Below are 19,618 nucleotides of genomic sequence, written 5' to 3'. Positions count from 1 at the left end.
GAGTTTAATAAGTTGAAAACTGGTTTTCTGAAGCAGGAATACATAGATTTATCATTTTTATGTGTTTTAAAAAGATCTTTTTTTTTTTAAGCAACAGATATTTATTTTTTGCTTCTGGCACAGGCTGTTGTTCAGGCAGCTTGCTGAAGGTGGTCTCTTCTAAGGAGTGATTCAGAGATCCAGGCTGTTGTAAATTTTAGCTAGCATCTGAAAAATATGCAGCATTCACATTCACAACAGTCAACAGGAAAGACCTGTGAGATTATGCAGGGTGCTAATCTCTGGATACATTTCTGGCTACATTGCATTGACCTTAACTCATTATATGACCTCAGCCAAATTGCAAAGGATGCTGGGAAATGGAGAGGAGCACGTGGATATCTGGTGAGCATAATGGTCTCTATCACACTGTCATTTGTTCATTTCTCACCTAGAGAACAAAATCAACCCAGTATCAAGAGAGATAACTCCAATCAATGCTATTTTTAAAATACTTTTTTATTTTTTTGCCTCCTGTATTAATTCCTAGATCCATACAATACTCTTGAGATCATTGTGACCTATAGTGTTCTGACACAGGGCATTGCATGACTTTGTTCTTCATTCTTTTGTTTCAAAGATTTTTGAACTTAGTATGTCTAATTTTCTCCCAGAAGGCTTTTATAATAGTAAACTTTGAGATGTGGTTGCTTCAGAAAGAAACAAAACAAAATTAGCAGCTGGTTGGTAGAGCATGGAGTAGTGATACGTCACATGAATAAATGTTTTTCACATGTGCTTACTTGTGCTGTGAGCACTTGGAAATTGAAAAGGAAAAGTTACAATGGACACCACAGTAATACAAAATGTCAACTGCAGATTGGCACTAGCCAAGAGCATTGCCAACGACTGAACAACAAGGCCATTTGCCATCTGCCTCTGTGGAGACTGAAACCTGTGCTGCTGCAGCTGTTGACCTTCAACACCTGCTGAGGGACATCAGGGTGGAGTGAGGCACTGTGTGCTCAGGGAATCTGGTGGGATAGGTCTTTGGATAGATGCATATTTTCAGGAACAGATTTTATAATCCCAATCCTGGTACCTCCTCAAACCTAGAAAAGCACTAAATCCCTTCATGATAACATCAGATCCTCCTGACTAGCAGAAAACCTTTTGTCAAATGAGTGCTTAATGGTATTGAACTCCCCCTTCACCAAAACCTTATATGATGACCTTCCCTTACTGCGTCTTTGGAGCAGTCTCTCAGAAATCTCTGAGGTGCTGCCTCCCAGGCTGTAGTCCTCGTTTTGCCCCAAAGAAAACTTAACTTGCATCTCTCAAGTTGTGCATCATTTTCAGTCGACAGTTATGACAACCAATGAAGTGACCCAGAGTGGAATTCCTTCCTTTGCCTGAACCCCTGAAGAACTAGAGCTTTGGTACCAGCAGTGGCACCCTGAGTCCATCTACCTGCTAAGGGAATGCAGATAAATTTGGGTAAGTCTCTTCTGGTTCTTGAATTTCCTGTATTGGCTGAGATTCTGAGTTTTATTTGGTGGTGGAGCAGGTTACCTGCCCCCTCCCAGTTGGAAAGATAATGGGGGTGGGTGAAACATTCAGGGCATAGCCACCCAAGATCTAGACAGAGTTGGGCTCAGTTGGAAGACACCGAGAAATATCCACCCAGTGGAAAGGTACTGGGGGTGGGGGCTGGATTGAAAAAAATGGAGGAATACCTGGGTCTTGGCTGAAAGATGCCGAAGTCACTTCCTTGTAGGGGACTGAGTGGTTTTGCTGAGTGGTTAGGTAAGAGGCTGATCTGGCACTTTTCCTCATATCAACTGCCTTTATAGAATTTGTCAGGATAAAAGTGAGGAGAATATACGAGAGCTTTGCTCTGAAGAAAAGTGACAACACTCCTCCCGGCAGGTTTTGGTGTTCTCAGGTGACTGAGAAATTTACCGGAGTGGTGGCTGCCTAGTCCTCATCCCATGCAGGGGAAATCCACTCATTAATTAAAATACTTGCTCACCCCAGGTCGCAGATAAGAACTGGCCATTCAGTGACCTGAGAAGCCATGGTGGTCTTAGATTGCCAGAGGCAGAATCTGAGCCACATAAGACGGGCTGAAATGACTCTGGGGTGATCTCTTGAAGGAGTTAAGCTCACAAGCAGCACACAGGCCCACTACACGATTTCACTAGTGATTTTTTTTTTTTTTTTACAGTATGAAACAGGAAAAATAACTTTATTGTAAAACCCTTTAAATGTGAAATACATAAGAGATTATAAGTTCATGTAACTTTGTTAGGTTCTTTATGCCTTGTCACAACTAGCTGTATTTTTCTTTTCACACAACTGGCTTACAAAGGCTGATCATAGAAAGTGATTGATTTCATGTAACAATAGCTGTAGAATGCAAATAAGGAAGGAATAAGGTATCAATACAAATAATATAGGAAGTAAGATACTGCTACACATCTGCTTAAGTAGATTACAACGCTAAGCTTCTTGAAACCACAGCCTGCCTTTGATGTTTCACAGTCAAAGAATGGCTCTGGTATGTTAACCAGAAACCACACTGTTGGTTAAGTAGATAACAAGCTAATTTGTTTCAAAGCTAAATCACAAATGAATGTCTCTAAGTTTAAAACACAGAAATGAATACTTCAGACTTATCTTTACATAATTAGTGGTCACTTTTGTGTTAGAAAAAAAAATCTATAAATAACTTCAGCTGGTCATCGTAAATCTGTGTAATCCTCTGACTTTTTAAATCTTATTTGGAACGTGATGTAGCTCTTGAAATGCCCTTTTTAGTCAAAATAATCTTCTATATCAATATTTGGATCCAGCAGATCTTCTCCATATGCCGAAAGGTTCATCTGGTTTAAAATTAAATTTTCAAATGTTTCTTCTAAGTCAGTTTCACCAATTAAGACAGCGCCCATCATTCGCCCGTTCTGCAGGACGGCTTTGATGTACTCCTGCCCTTTAGTAAAAAATATGGAACGCTTCACGAATTTGCGTGTCATCCTTGCGCAGGGGCCATGCTAATCTTCTCTGTATCGTTCCAATTTTAATATATGTGCTGCCGAAGCGAGCACTTCACTAGTGATTTTTATCCCTGACAAACTCAACTTAATATGGGAAACAGAATCTCTCAAAAACAGAAAAGAGGGGCATCAGAAAGCCCACCTCTGACTAACACTCCAGCCAGATTCATGTATAATACGTGCAAAACTCAAACTTGCAAGTACCTACTTAATTGGAGAAATTATACTAAAAGAGATCTTAACCTAAAATGGCCAAAATGGGGCTCATTTGATATTCCAAAATTGATATTTTTCATGCACGATTAGGAAAGGCCAGTCATGCTTGCTTTGATTGGTTACCTAGAAGTTTCTAAAAGAGGAAACAATATAGTAACTTCCTTGTAGGAAGCAAACAAGAAATTGCTTGAAACTATATCGGAGCTAAAAAATGGCTGCTAGCCAAGTTGACTAGTCAGTTGACTGACTCTGCCAAGTTGCGGGTCTAGTGGGACTGGGAAGTCACATTTGGCGTTTATGCCATTTGACTTCTGATTTCTGGGCATCACTTTGCCTTCTGCTTTATTTAGAGTGTGACTCCCAGCTGGTAAGGTTCTGGTTTGCTTTTGTTGGTTTGGTTTGAACACACAGACACCTGGTACAAACTGCTCAAGCTAATATGGGAAGAACTTCTTCTAAGGTTCTACATTCCACCTGGGTACCCCTTGGAAAAAAATGTTTTAAATGACTTGCCAACCTATAGCTATGATCCAAGGACAAGGAAAATGGCCTAAAAATATTAGATCTTTATTGACACAGGATAGGAAAATGGATTGAAGTTCCCTTATGTACAGGACTTTTTCCTATAATCAACAGCCTGGGTCTGATCAATTAAGACCCCCAGTTTTCCTGTGGTCATGTATGGATGTGAGAGTTGGACTCTGAAGAAAGCTGATCACCGAAGAATTGATGCTTTTGAACTGTGGTGCTGGAGAAGACTCTTGAGAGTCCCTTGGACTGCAAGGAGATCCAACCAGTCCATTCTAAAGGAGATCAATCCTGGGTGTTCATTGGAAGGACTGATGCTAAAGCTGAAACTGCAATACTTTGCCACCTCATGTGATGAGTTGACTCACTGGAAAAGACTCTGATGCTGGGAAAGGTTGGGGGCGGGAGGAGAAGGGGACGACAGAGAATGAGATGGCTGGATGGCATCACCGACTCTGTGGACATGAGTTTGGGTGAACTCCGGGAGTTGGTGATGGACAGGGAGGCCTGGCGTGCTGTGATTCATGGGGCCGCAGAGAGCTGGACACGACTGAGCGACTGAACTGAACTGAACTGAACACGCTAGTAAAGTCATGCTCAAAATTCTCCAAGCCAGGCTTCAGCAATATGTGAACCGTGAACTCCCAGATGTTCAAGCAGGTTTTAGAAAAGGCAGAGGAACCAGAGATCAAATTGCCAACATCCGCTGGATCATGGAGAAAGCAAGAGAGTTCCAGAAAAACATCTATTTCTGCTTCATTGACTATGCCAAAGCCTTTGACTGTGTGGATCACAATAAACTGTGGAACATTCTGAAAGAGATGGGAATCCCAGACCACCTGACCTGCCTCTTGAGAAACCTGTATGCAGGTCAGGAAGCAACAGTTAGAACTGTACATGGAACAACAGACTGGTTTCAAATAGGAAAAGGAGTATGTCAAGGCTGTATATTGTCACCCTGCTTATTTAACTTATATGCAGAGTACATCATGAGGAACGCTGGGCTGGAAGAAGCACAAGCTGGAATCAAGATTGCCGGGAGAAATTTCAATAACCTCAGATATGCAGATGACACCACCCTTATGGCAGAAAGTGAAGAGGAACTCAAAAGCCTCTTGATGAAAGTGAAAGAGGAGAGTGAAAAGGTTGGCTTGAAGCTCAACATTCAGAAAACAAAGATCATGGCATCTGGTCCCATCACTTCATGGGAAATAGATGGGGAAACAGTGGAAATAGTGTCAGACTTTATTTTTTGGGCTCTAAAATCACTGCGAATGCTGATTGCAGCCATGAAATTAAAAGATGCTTACTCTTTGGAAGGAAAGTTATGACCAACCTGCTGCTGCTGCTGCTGCTAAGTCACTTCAGTCGTATCCGACTCTGTGTGACCCCATAGACGGAATCCCACCAGGCTCCCCTGTTCCTGGGATTCTCCAGGCAAGAACACTGGAGTGGGTTGCCATTTCCTTCTCCAATGTGTGAAAGTGAAAAGTGAAATTGAAGTCGCTGAGTCGTGTCCGACACTTAGCGACGCCATGGACTGCAGCCTACCAGGCTCCTCCATCCGTGGGATTTTCTAGGCAATAGTACTGGAGTGGCTTGCCATTGCCTTCTCCGACCTAGATAGCATATTAAAAAGCAGAGACATTACTTTGCCAACAAAGGTCCGTCTAGTCAAGGCTATGGTTTTTCCAGTGGTCATGTATGGATATGAGAGCTGGACTGTGAAGAAAGCTGATCGCCAAAGAATTGATGCTTTTGAACTGTGGTGCTGGAGAAGACTCTTGAGAGTCCCTTGGACTGAAAGGAGATCCAACCAGTCCATTCTAAAGAGATCAATCCTGGGTATTCATTGGAAGGCCTGATGCTCCAATACTTTGGCCACCTCATGCGATGAGTTGACTCACTGGAAAAAACTCTGATGCTGGGAAAGGTTGGGGGTGGGAGGAGAAGGGGACGGCAGAGAATGAGGTGGCTGGATGGCATCACCGACTCGATGGACATGAGTTTGAGTGAACTCCGGGAGTTGGTGATGGACAGGGAGGCCTGGTGTGCTGTGATACATGGGGTCGCAAAGAGTCGGACACGACTGAGCGACTGAACTGAACTGAGGACTAAGTTTGGGCTTTCCTCATACCTCAGTCAATAAAGAACCTGTCTGCTTTCTTCAGATGTTGAACTGCCTCTGATAATAGATTTAAGTTTATTTACCTCTTAAATGATCAGTTCTATATTGCCTCTGAAATCCTTTATTGTTACTTTGACTAAGTGAATAGCTATTGTTTCAGAATGACCTTTAATCCTGACTGAGTGTTCTAAACCTTTTTGACATTTGTTGAAATAAAACTTCCTAAATTATTCTAATGTAGCACTTTTGACTTCTAGTTAACTTTGGGATGCTTCAGAGGGCCCCTGGAACATCCCTGAAAGAGATATTACACTAATTAGGTTTATTTTGTATGCAGAATTACATGGGAAGTATTGTCAAGTCAGTCCGTTAAAGAATCTGCCTGCAATGCAGTTGACCTGGGTTTGATCCCTGGCTTGGGAAGATTCCCTAAAGAAGGGAAAGGTTGCCCACTCCAGTATTCTTGCCTGGAGAATCCCCATGAACAGAGGAGCTTGGCAGGCTACCTACAGTTCATGGGGTTGCAAAGATTAGGACATGACTGAGTGACTAAACATACCACACACACGTCTCAAGTGAGTAATCTTGGGTTATAACGTGTGGTAAATGTTACTAATACAGAGACCCTAGAAACTGTGGAGTTCTTAAAATTCCGATATGTCTGGGTAAAGTGTTATCAGTCATAATTCTAGTTAGTATGACAGCACTAACCTAGTTTTGCAAAAATGTTTCCTCTTCAAGAAGTTTCTGGAATGGACTTTTGGATAAATGCAAGTTTCTGAACTGGGTAAGAAATGAAAGGATTCTAATGGAAAACTGGATGACTTCACAGAGGTTAACAAAAGGACTGAATGAACTGGCAAATATGTTTATAACTTTTATGGTTTCTATCAGAAAAATTACTGGTTTGAGTCTGTGTTTTCCAGGTGTAAGAAAAACCTTCCCCTCAGACTATTATGGAAGTACTTAAAAAAAAAAACACAACTATACTTTATAAACAAATTGAAACATTTATTTTTTTCTCTCTATCTGGCCCATCCAGAGATTGTAAACCAAGAGTTTCCAATAACTTTATCAGATCAGTTAGGAAGGTTATCTCACAAACAGGTATAGAAATCTCAAGGAATTTGGGAGACCTTGAGAAAGGGAGGACTTCACTTAGATCTATTAGGCAAAATCTGTGATAAGCCTTTGGTGTGATTTTCCCAGCCCTGAAAGGTTTTATTTTAAAAGTTCAGTGTGAGACTCTATGAAAGTTTCAGCAAAAAGTCCATGATCAATTATGATTATATAAATAATCAGGCCAAATTGATTGAGACCAAACCGATTTCACAAACAGGTCTATTTGGTTATATTTGGTAAAAATGAAAGTGATTTTAGGGAGAAAAAGATATTTCAATGAATGTTAAATCCTAGTTTGTTAATGGAGGTCTGTATCTACTAAGACTCATTTCCTGAATAGTTCTTTTCTGTTAGGGTATTTTAATGTAAAATTTAATTGAATTATTACAGAACATTCTAAGTTTATTTCTGAAGCTTAGCCCAGTAATCTATCTTTGAATGAAGATCAGATGCCTCACGAACTGCAACCAAGACTGGAAAAAGACATGATTTAAGAAACTATCTCCAATGTGGATGGGAAGACCTTTTAATCAGGTACTCTTTTAACTATCTCATGCACAGTGAAACTGAAGGGAAACTGACTCTTGGATTAACTCCTACTTCCAAAGGCCCCTACACTGGACTGGACTATAGAGAGGCCTGCTGACCTCAAACTCACCTTAAAACGATGCTTAGAGGAAACTGCACTATACTGGGATGAGAAGAAAACGACATCAGAAATAGGCAGCTTACCCAAGATGCTTGACCTGATTTGGATGATCATGTATGATTTTTTTTTTTTAATTTCTTGGACCTTTGCATATCCATCAAATGTTTTCGATCATGGACACGATTCTATGCTAGTTTACAACTCAATCCAATTATTGGGTTGTGGCCAGTTACTTGTGTCTAGTACTTCTGGGTTGCCTTGGTAGATTTCTCCTCTCCAGGGTTCTGACTGGATACCCACTGCTGCTGTTGCTATGAGTCGCTTCAGTCGTGTCCGACTCTGTGCGACCCTATAGATGGCAGCCCACCAGGCTCCACCGTCCCTGGGATTCTCTAGGCAAGAACACTGGAGTGGGTTGCCATTTCCTTCTCCAGTGCATGAAAGTGAAAGTCAAGTTGCTCAGTCGTGTCCAACTGTTCGTGACCCCATGGGAAATTTATTTTAGAAGAGAGTTCAGTCCTTTTCTGTCTATTCATGATATTACTAGATGAGATCCTCTCACCAGGCCAATTAATAATAGCTGCTCTGACCCTGGCCATTTATTTTTCTCTTAGGGTCATTCAAACGCAATCAGAGTGATGAGCTAAGTCTCTATCAAAACACTGTATAACTTCCTGTTTAGTAAAAAGAAAACTCCCACCAGATGGATCTATATGGTTGACACCAGGATATCATCATTTAAGTTTAAAAGCACCTCTATGTTGGGAACAATTAAATCATACAAAGAATGATCAGCCTAGTACTATTATGAAACTAGGCTGGGTACTTTATGAACTATGCCTATTATTACCCTTAGGAGAGACAGTGATATGGAACTCAGTGGATTTGTGGGGTGGCTCAGACGGTAAAGAGTCTGCCTGCAAGGCAGGAGACCTGGGTTCAATCCCTGGGTTGAGAAGATCCCCTGGAGAAGGAAATGGCAACCCACGCCATGGACAGAGGAGCCTGGTGGGCTACAATCCATGGGGTCACAAGGAGTTGGCATGACTGAATGACTAACACACATAGGCTGGGTACTTTATGAATTATGCCCATTGTTACCCTTAGAGAGAGTGATTGGTATGGAACTCAGTGGATCTATGGTACTAATTTATGGCCTTGGTATCTACAGAGATGGATTCAAAGGTGTAGCCTGGGAGTTCCATGAACTTAAGGTTATACACGTTAACAAATTAGAGGTAACCCCAACCAATCTACCATTGGTATGAGCCTAATGGATCAAAAGATTTGTATTCTACTGATACGACCATTTAGCAGCTTGTGTGTGTGTGCGTCTTCAATGAGATTGGAGGATGTAACTGGCCATATCAAGGCAAGCCTTAACAACTTTCACTCAACAAGCTTTAAATGTTGGTAACCAGGCTATTAGCCTATTGAACTCTGAGGTCTCCATAATGAGAAAGGCAGTGCTACGAAACTGCATGGCCCTTGACATCCTTTTGGCACCTCAGGGGAGCACCTGTGCCACAATTCAAACTGAACGTTGTGTTTTCATACCTGATGAATCCTTTAATGTAACACATTTGATGAGCCATATGAAAAATCAGATTTCTGCCTTAAGTGACCATTTCCCTGGTCTTGATGATCTTAAAAAAAAAATTAACTGGTTTGATGTGGGAGGCTCATGGCTGAAATATTTACAATTCCACTAATGTTATTAATTTGTATTTTGCCTGTTTTATAAGATTATTGTCTTGTATTACCGAGTGTATGACTGAGCCTCCAACAAAAATAATGATGACTAGACATAAAGCAGTTGATCAAATGTATACTTTGACATGTGATCAATGATTGTATTAGTGTAACTCTAGATGTGGGAAGATGCAACGAGAGGGAATATTTTCCTGGACCATAACTAGAAGACAGGTGTCCAGAGATCTTTAAGTATTAAGACTTAGGCCACTCAATGTGCTATATTACTGGATTGTCAGCAAAACCTTCAGAACTGGGAATGAACCATTCTGGCAACATGGCACAAGATGGTCATGAAATGCCTCCCCAAATATGGTTGAATTTATGACCACAAGGGGGCTCTGTCAACTACAAATTGGCATGTGCCAAGAGCATTGCCAACGACTGAAAAACAAGGGCATTTACTATTTGTCTCTGTGGAGACTGCAACCTGTGCTGCTGCAGCTGTTGACTTTCAACACCCGCTGAGGGAGTTCAGGGTGGACTGAGGCACTCTGTGCTCCAGGGAATCTGGTGGGACAGGTCTTTGGATAGTTGGATATTTTCAGGAACAGATTTTATGACCCCAATCCTTGCATTGTTGCTTTTCAACTGTGGTGTTGGAGAAAACTCTTGAGAATCCATTGGACTGCATGGAGATCCAACCAGTCCATCCTAAAGGAAATCAGTCCTGAATAGTCATTGGAAGGACTGATGCTGAAATGGAAACTCCAATACTTCAGCCACCTGCTGCAAAGGACCGACTCATTGGAAAAGACCCTGATGCTGGGAAAGATTGAAGGCGGGAGGAGAATGGGATGACAGAAGATGAGATTGTTGGATGGCATCACCGACTCAATGGACATGAGTTTGAGCAAGCTCTGGGAGTTGGCGATGGACAGGAAACCATGGGGTTGCAGAGTTGGACACAACTGAATGACTGAACGGGACTGAATCCTTGCATCTCCTCATATCTAGAAAAGTGCAAAATCCCTTATAATGACTTCAGATCCTCATGACTGACTAGTAGAAAACCTTTTGTAAAATGAGTGCTTAATGGTATCCACTCCTCCTTCACCAAAACCTTATATATTGATGGTCCCCCACTGTATCTTTGGAACAGTTTCTCAGAACTATCTGAGGTGCTGCCTCCCAGGCTTCAGTCTTTCTTTTGCCCCAAAGAAAACTTAACTTTCATCTCTCAAGTTGTGCATCTTCTTTAGTCAACAAAAGGATCATAACATACTACTACAAGCAACTATATGCCAACAAAATGGACATTCTGGAATAAATGGATAAATTCTTAGAAATAATCTTCCAAAATGGAACCAGGAAGAAATAGAAAATATATACAAACTAATCATAAATACCAAAATTGAAACTGGGATTGAAAACCTCCCCCAAAATAGTTCCAGGACCAGACAGTTTCACAGGCAAATTCTATCAAACATTTAAAGAAGAGTTAAGAGCTAGCTTTCTGAAACTATTCCAAAAAACTGCAGAGTAAAGAACACTCCCCAAGTGCATTCTATGGGGCTACTATCACCCTGATATCAAAACCAAAGATACCACAAAAAAAAAGGACATTACAAGTCAATATCACTGATAAATACAGATGCAAAAATCCTCAATAAATACTAGCAAATCAAATCTAAGAACATATTAAAAGAACATACACCATGATCAAGTGGGATTTATCCGAGGGATGCAACAATTCAATACATGTGGAGAGAAAGGAACCCTCTTACATTGTTGGTGGGAATGCAAACTAGTACAGCCACTATGGAGAACAGTATGGAGATTCCTCAAAAAATTGGAAATAGAACTGCCATATGATCCAGCAATCGCACTCCTGGGCATACACACCGAGGAAACCAGAAATGAAAGAGACATGTGTACTCCAATGTTCATTGCAGCACTGTTTATAATAGCCAGGACATGGAAGCAACCTAGATGTCCATCTGCAGACGAATGGATAAGAAAGCTTTGGTACATATACACAATGGAGTATTATTCAGCCATTAAAAAGAATACATTTGAATCAGTTCTAATGAGGTGGATGAAACTGGAGCCTATTATACAGAGTGAAGTAAGCCAGAAAGAAAAACACCAATACAGTATACTAACACATATATATGGAATTTATAAAGATGCAAATGATAACCCTGTATACGAGACAGCAAAAGAGACACAGATGTATAGAACAGTTTTTGGGACTCTATGGGAGAGGGTGAGGGTGGGATGATTTGGGAGAATGGCATTGAAACACGTATGTTGTCATATGTGAAACGAATCACTAGTTCAGGGTCAATGCATGTTATAGGATGCTCGGGGCTGGCATGCAGGGATGACCCAGAGGGAGGATAAAAGGAGGAGGGAGGTGGGAGGGGGGTTCAGGAGGGGGAACTTACGTAAACCCGGGGCAAATTCATATCAATGTATGGCAAAACCAACCAATATAATATTGTAAAATAAAAAAAAAAATACATGCAAATGAATCAGTGTGATACACCACACTGACAAATTGAAGAATAAAAACCATGTGATGATCTAGATAGATGCAAAGAAAGCTTTTGACAAACTTCAACACCCATTTATGATATGTTTGCTCTCTACAAAGTATGTATAGAGCAAACATATCTAAACATAATAAAGGGCATAAAAACGGCATGAAATATTTCAAACTTAATAGGGTAAAGGTGAAAACATTTCCTTTTTTTCAAGAAGGTCAAGAAGAAGAATAGGATGTCCACTCTCACCACTGGAAGCCCTAGCCACGGCACAGAGGAAAAAAAAAATGAAGGAATCCAAATTGAAAAATAAGTAAAACTGTTTGTTTTTGAAGTCACTGTTTGGAGATGACCTGATACTGTACACAGAGAATCCTAAAGATACTACCAGAAAACTATTAGATCTCATCAGCAAATACAGTAAAGTTACAGGACACACAAAAATTAATACACAAAAATCTGATACATTTCTATACACTAATAATCAAAAGTTAGTGATCAATCAAAAGAAAGATAAATTAAGGAAACATTTACCATTGCAACAAAAAGAGTAAAATACCTATGAAGAAATCTGCTTAAGGAGGCAAAAGACCTGTCTGTACTCTCAAAACTATAAGACACTGATGAAAGAGATAGAAGATGACAGAAACAGATGGAAAGATAAACCATGTTCTTGGATTCGAAGAATCAGTAGTGTCAAAATGACTACACTACCCCAGGCAATCTATAGATTCCATGCAATCCCTATCAAATTACTAATGTCATTTTTGGCAAAACTAGGTAAAAAATTTTTAATTTGTATGGAGACATAAAAGCCCCTGAATAGCCAAAGCAATCCTGAGGAAGAAAAATGAAGCTGGAGGAATCAGGCTCCCTGACTTCAGGTTATGCTACACAAGTACAGTAATCAAAACAGTATGATACTGGCATAAAAATGGGAATATACATCAATGGAATAGGATAGAAAGCTGAGAAATAACCCCCCACATCTGTGGTCAGTTAAACTATAAAAAAGGAGAGAAGAGTTTGCAATGGAGAAAAAAATAATCTCCTTATCAATGGTGCTGAGAGAACTAGATAGCTACAGGTTAAAAAATGAAATTAGAACATTCTTTAATACCATACACAAAAATGAACTCAAAATGGATTAAAGCCCTCAATGTAAGACTGGATAGATACTATGAAACCCTAAGAAAACATAGGCAATATATATATTTTTTTCCTAGAGTAATAGAAATAAAAATAAAATAAATAGACCCTCATTAACTCAAAACCTTTTGCACATCAAACCATAAACAAAATGAAAACACAACCCACAGAATAGGAAAAATATTTGCAAATCAGGGAACAGAAAAGAGATATTAATCTCAAAAAATAATAAAGAGCCCATGCAACTATGTCAAAAAAACAACCCAAACAAAAAATGGGAAGAAGACCTGACAGACATTTCTATAAAAAAGATATACAGATGGTGAGGAGGCACATGAAAAGATGCTCAACATTGCTAATTATTGGAGAAATGCAAATCAAATCTACATTGAGATATCACCTCTCAGCACTCAGTATGGCCTTCATCAAAATGTTGCAAATTCTAATGGCTGGAAAGGGTGGCAAGAAAAGGGAATCCTCCTACACTGTCGGTGGGAACATAAATTGGTTTAGGTACTATGGAGAACATTTTGGAGGTTCCTTAAAGAAACCAAACATTGAGGTGCTATATAATCCAGTAATCCCACTCCTGGGCATATCCAGAGAAAACCATGATTTGAAAGGATACATGTACCCCAATGTTAACTGCAGCATGGTTTACAATTGCCAAGACAAGGAAGCAATCTAAATATTCACTGACAGACAAATGGATAAAGGAGATGTGGTACATATATACAACAGAATATTCAGTTCAGTTCAGTCGCTCAGTCGTGTCCGACTCTCTGCGTTATTACTCAGCCAAAAAGAATGAAATCTTGTCATTTGAAGGAACATGGTTGGACTTGGGGATTACAAAACTAAGTAAGTCAGACAAATATATCACTTATATATGGATTGATAGAGTGCCTGATGAACTCTGGACGGAGGTTCGTGACATTGTACAGGAGACAGGGACCAAGACCATCCCCATGGAAAAGAAATGCAGAAGAGCGAAATGGCTGTCTGAGGAGGCCTTACAAATAGCTGTGAAAAGAAGAGAGGCGAAAAGCAAAGGAGAAAAGGAAAGATATAAGCATCTGAATGCAGAGTTCCAAAGAATAGCAAGGAGAGATAAGAAAGCCTTCCTCAGTGATCAATGCAAAGAAATAGAGGAAAACAACAGAATAGGAAAAACAAGAGACCTCTTCAAGAAAATTAGAGATGCCAAGGGAACATTTCATGCAAAGATGGGCTCGATAAAGGACAGAAATGGTATGGACCTAACAGAAGCAGAAGATATTAAGAAGAGGTGGCAGGAATACACAGAAGAACTGTACAAAAAAGATCTTCACGAGCAAGATAGTCACGATAACGTGATCACTGACCTAGAGCCAGACATCTTGGAATGTGAAGTCAAGTGGGCCTTAGAAAGCATCACTACGAACAAAGCTAGTGGAGGTGATGGAATTCCAGTTGAGCTATTTCAAGTCTTGAAAGATGATGCTGTGAAAGTGCTTCACTCAATATGCCAGGAGATTTGGAAAACTCAGCGCTGGCCACAGGACTGGAAGAGGTCAGTATTCATTCCAATCCCAAAGAAAGGGAATGCCAGAGAATGCTCAAACTACCGCACAATTGCACTCATCCCACACGCTAGTAAAGTCATGCTCAAAATTCTCCAAGCCAGGCTTCAGCAATATGTGAACCGTGAACTCCCAGATGTTCAAGCAGGTTTTAGAAAAGGCAGAGGCACCAGAGATCAAATTGCCAACATCCGCTGGATCATGGAGAAAGCAAGAGAGTTTCAGAAAAACATCTATTTCTGCTTCATTGACTATGCTAAAGCCTTTGACTGTGTCAATCACAATAAACTGTGGAACATTCTGAAAGAGATGGGAATCCCAGACCACCTGACATGCCTCTTGAGAAACCTGTATGCAGGTCAGGAAGCAACAGTTAGAACTGGACATGGAACAGCAGACTGTTTCCAAATAGGAAAAGGTGTACGTCAAGGCTGTATATTGTCACCTTGCTTATTTAACTTATATGCAGAGTACATCATGAGGAACGCTGGGCTGGAAGAAGCACAAGCTGGAATCAAGATTGCCGGGAGAAATTTCAATAACCTCAGATATGCAGATGACACCACCCTTATGGCAGAAAGTGAAGAGGAACTCAAAAGCCTCTTGAGGAAAGTGAAAGAGGAGAGTGAAAAGGTTGGCTTGAAGCGCAACATTCAGAAAACAAAGATCATGGCATCTGGTCCCATCACTTCATGGGAAATAGATGGGAAAACAGTGGAAACAGTGGCTGACTTTATTTTTGGGGGCTCCAAAATCACTGCAGATGCTGATTGCAGCCATGAAATTAAAAGACGCTTGCTCCTTGGAAGGAAAGTTATGACCAACCTAGATAGCATATTAAAAAGCAGAGACATTACTTTGCCAACCCAAGGTCCGTCTAGTCAAGGCAATGGTTTTTCCCGTGGTCATGTATGGATGTGAGAGTTGGACTGTGAAGAAGGCTGATCGCCGAAGAATCGATGCTTTTGAACTGTGGTGTTGGAGAAGACTCTTGAGAGTCCCTTATACTTCAAGGAGATCCAACCAGTCCATTCTAAAGGAGATCAATCCTGGATGTTCATTGGAGGGACTGATGCTAAAGCTGAAACTGCAATATTTTGGCCACCTCATGCGACGAGTTGACTCACTGGAAAAGACTCTGATGCTGGGAAAGGTTGGGGGCGGGAGGAGAAGGGGACGACGGAGAATGAGATGGCTGGATGGCATCACCGACTCTGTGGACATGAGTTTGAGTGTACTCCGGGAGTTGGTGATGGACAGGGAGGCCTGGCGTGCTGCGATTCATGGGGTCGTGGAGAGTTGGACACGACTGAGCGACTGAACTGAACTGAACTGAACTGAAAAAAATGCTACAAATGAACTTATTTAGAAAACAGATTCAAAGAATTAAAGAATGACCCTATGGTTACTAGGGGGTAGGGTAGTTGGGAGGGACAAATTGGGAGATTTGGATTGACATATATATGCAGCTATATTTAAAACAGATAACCAATAAGGACATACTGTATAGCACAAGGAATTCTGCTCAATATACTGTAATAACCGAAATGGGAAAATAACTTGAAGAAGGATGAAGTGAAGTGAAGTGAAGTCGCTCAGTTGTGTCCAACTCTTTGTGACCCCACAGACTGTAGCCTACCAGGTTCCTCTGTCTGTGGGATTTTCCAGGCAATAGTACTGGAGTGGATTTCCATTTCCTTCTCCAGGGGATTTTCCCAACCCAGGGATCGAACCTGGGTCTCCCGCATTGTAGACAGACGCTTTACCGTCTGAGCTACCAGGATAGATACATTTTTATGTACTTATATGTATAATAGAACCACTTTTCTGTACACACAAAACTAACACAGCACTGTAATCAACTGTATTCCAACATAGTTGGAGTTGCTAATAAACTATACTCCAGTACCAATAAAGCCAGTGGAGGTGATGGAATTCCAGCTGAGCTTTTTCAACTCCAAAAGACAATGCTGTTAAAGGGATGCACTCAACGGACTGGTTCCAAATTGGGAAAGGCGTACATCAAGGCTGTATATTGTCACCCTGCTTATTTAACTTATATGCAGAGTACATCATGAGAAATGCCAGGCTGGGTGAAGCACAAGCTGGAATGGAGATTAATGGGAGATACACGATAACCTCAGATATGCAGATGACACCACCCTTATGGCGGAAATCGAAGACGAACAAAAGAGCTTCTTGACGAAAGTGAAAGAGGAGAGTGAAAAAGCTCTTTGTGTCACCAGAGAGATTCCTTAATTCCCTGTACCTCAGTTTCTTCATGCAAAGATGGGTACAATAAAGGACAGAAATGGTATGGACCTAACACAATCAGAAAATATTAAGAAGAAATGGCAAGGATAGACAGAAAAACTATACAAAAAAATGTTCATGACCCAGATAAAACCATGATGGTGTGATCACTCACCTAGAGCCAGACATCCTGGAATGTGAAGTCAAGTGGGCCTTAGGAAGCATCATTACGAACTAAGCTAGAGGAAGTGATGGAATTCCAGCTGAGCTATTTCAAATCATAAAAGATGATGCTGTTAAAGTGCTGCACTCAATATGCCAGCAAATTTGGAAAGCTCAGCAGTGGTCCACAGCACTGGAAATGGTCAGTTTTCATTCCAATGCCAAAGAAAGTTTAAACTGCCACACAATTGCACTCATCTCCCGCGCTAGCAAAGTAATGCTCAAAATTCTCCAAGTGAGGCTTCAACAGTACGTGATCTGAAAACTTCCAGATATTCAAGCTGGATTTATCGTGGTGGACAGGGATGACTGGAATGCTGCAGTCCATGGGGTCACAAAATCAGACACAACTTTGCGATTGAACAACAATACTCCAATATAAAATAAAATTTAAAACTGCAGTTAATAAATGTAAGCATATAAAACATTGGGAAAAAAATAAAAAAAGTTCCACAGAATAGTAAGGAGAGAAAAGAAGGCCTTCTTAAATGAACAATGCAGAGATAGAGGAAAACAACGGAATGAGAAACTCTAGAGAGCTCTTCAAAAAAAATTGGAGATATCAAGGGAATGTTTCATGAAAAGATGGGGATGATAAAGGACAGAAATGGTAAGGTCCCAACAGAAGAGAATAAGAATAGGTGGCAAGAATACACAGAAGAACTATACAAGAAAGCTCTTAATGACCCCGATAGTCACCATGGTGTGGTCACACACTTAAAGCCAGATATCCTGGAGTGTGAAGTCAGGTGGGCCTTAGGAAGCATTGCTATGAACAAAGCTAGTGAAGTAATGGAATTCCAGCTGAGCTTTTTAAAATTCTAAAAGATGATGCTGTGAAAGTGCTGCACTCAAATGCCAGCAATATGGAAAACACAGCAGTGGCCACAGGACAGGAAAAGGTCAGTTTTAATTTCAATCCCAAAGAAGGGCAATGCCAAAGAATGTTCAAACTACCATAAAATTGTGCTCATTTGATATGCTAATAAGGTTATATTCAAAATCCTTCAAGCTAGCCTTCAGAAGTATGTGAACCGATAACTTCCAGATATACAAGCTGGGTTTAGAGAAGGCAGAGCAACCAGAGATCAAATTGCCAACATTTGTTGGATCATGGAGAAAGCAAGGGAGTTGCAGGAAAACGTCTGCTTCACTGACTATGCAAAAGTCTTTGACTGTGAGGATCACAACAAACTGTGGAAAATTCTTAAAGAGATGGGAAGAGCAGACCACCTGACCTGCCTCCTGAGAAATTTGTATGTGGGTCAGGAAGCAACAGTTAGAACTGGACAATGAACGATGGAATGGTTCAAAATTGGGAAAGGAGTACATCAAAGCTGTATATTGTTACCTTACTTATTTAATTTCTATGCAAATTACATCATGAAAAATGCAAGTTGGATGAATCACAAGTTAGAATCATGATTGCTGGGAAAAATCGACAACCTTAGATATATGGAGGACACCACCCTGATGGCATAAAGTGAAGAGGAACTAAGGAATCTCTTGATGAAGGTGAAAAAGGAGAGTGAAAAGCTGGCTAGAAACTCCACTTTCAAAAAGCTAAGACCATACCACCCAGTCCCATTCAGTCAGTTCAGTTCAGTCACTCAGTCGTGTCCGACTCTCCACGACCCCATGAATCACAGCAGGCCAGGCCTCCCTGTCCATCACCAACTCCCGGAGTACACTCAAACTCATGTCCACAGAGTCGGTGATGCCATCCAGCCATCTCATTCTCTGTTGTCCCCTTCTCCTCCCGCCCCCAATCTTACCTAACATCAGAGTCTTTTCCAGTGAGTCAGCTCATCGCATGAGGTGGCAAAGTATTGCAGTTTCAGCTTTAGCATCAGTCCTTCCAATGAACACCCAGGATTGATCTCCTTTAGAATGGACTGGTTGGATCTCCTTGCAGTCCAAGGGACTCTCAAGAGTCTTCTCCAGCACCACAGTTCAAAAGCATCAATTCTTCAGCGCTCAGCTTTCTTCACAGTCCAACTCTCACATCCATACATGACCACGGGAAAAACCATAGCCTTGACTAGACGGACCTTGGTTGGCAAAGTAATGTCTCTGCTTTTTAATATACTATCAAGGTTGGCCATAACTTTCCTTCCAAGGAGTAAGCGTCTTTTAATTTCATGGCTGCAATCAGCATCTGCAGTGATTTTGGAGCCCAAAAAAATAAAGTCAGCCACTGTTTCCACTGTTTTTCCATCTATTTCCCATGAAGTGATGGGACCAGATGCCATGATCTTCGTTTTCTGAATGTTGCGCTTCAAGCCAACCTTTTCACTCTCCTCTTTCACTTTCCTCAAGAGGCTTTTGAGTTCCTCTTCACTTTCTGCCATAAGGGTGGTGTCATCTGCATATCTGAGGTTATTGAAATTTCTCCCGGAAATCTTGATTCCAGCTTGTGCTTCTTCCAGCCCAGCGTTCCTCATGATGTACTCTGCATATAAGTTAAATAAGCAAGGTGACAATATATAGCCTTGACGTACTCCTTTTCCTAT

At 40.9% G+C, this 19,618-nt stretch overlaps 1 protein-coding gene and 1 non-coding gene across 3 annotated transcripts in view; both read right to left on the bottom strand.

Annotated features, from left to right (window-relative positions):
• Positions 1 to 19,618, bottom strand: part of EDIL3 (EGF like and discoidin domains 3) — a 512,079-nt gene that overhangs the window by 3,590 nt on the left and 488,871 nt on the right. The window lies entirely within an intron of this gene.
• On the bottom strand, positions 2,980 to 3,086 carry LOC129559698 (U6 spliceosomal RNA). The gene has a single exon (XR_008686628.1). It is a non-coding gene; the product is annotated as a U6 spliceosomal RNA (small nuclear RNA).

This window comes from Moschus berezovskii, chromosome 8 (genome assembly GCF_049115385.1).
Source record: "Moschus berezovskii isolate FMDL1 chromosome 8, NW_MosBer_1.0, whole genome shotgun sequence".
Classification (NCBI taxonomy): Eukaryota; Metazoa; Chordata; class Mammalia; order Artiodactyla; family Moschidae; genus Moschus; species Moschus berezovskii.
This window is presented reverse-complemented; position numbering and strand designations above follow the sequence as displayed.